The sequence below is a fragment of the Camelina sativa genome, unplaced genomic scaffold (assembly GCF_000633955.1).
Source record: "Camelina sativa cultivar DH55 unplaced genomic scaffold, Cs unpScaffold15793, whole genome shotgun sequence".
NCBI lineage: Eukaryota > Viridiplantae > Streptophyta > Magnoliopsida > Brassicales > Brassicaceae > Camelina > Camelina sativa.
In genome coordinates this window covers 1-315 of record NW_010936814.1, presented here as the reverse complement: position 1 = coordinate 315, position 315 = coordinate 1, and the positions used below count along the sequence as shown (strand labels likewise).

Genomic DNA, 315 nt, shown 5'->3' with positions numbered 1-315 from the left:
GGAATCAATTGCACTTATTCAAGTGTCTGGAACTGGAGTTCACAATAATAAAGCACTACAAGTTGAAACGGTACTTTCCTACTTTATGTTCTCTCTTGCGAAGTCATTTTTCTACTTTACACTGTTCAAACGTTGGCTACCTATTTGTGTGATCATGTAATGTTCTATTACTCCTTTCTGCAGGTGGCCACTTCTTTAAACTCTTATGACTGCTTCCTTCTGCAATCTGGTACTTCCATGTTCCTTTGGCATGGAAACCATAGTACGCATGAGCAACAAGAACTGGCTGCTAAAGTTGCTGAATTCTTAAAGGTA

At 39.0% G+C, this 315-nt stretch overlaps 1 long non-coding RNA gene across 1 annotated transcript; it reads left to right on the top strand.

The window, feature by feature from the left end:
• LOC109132058 lies at positions 1-254 on the top strand. The gene is made up of 2 exons (XR_002037354.1): positions 1-70; positions 184-254. It is a non-coding gene; the product is annotated as an uncharacterized LOC109132058 (long non-coding RNA).
• Positions 255-315: the final 61 nt, after the last annotated feature.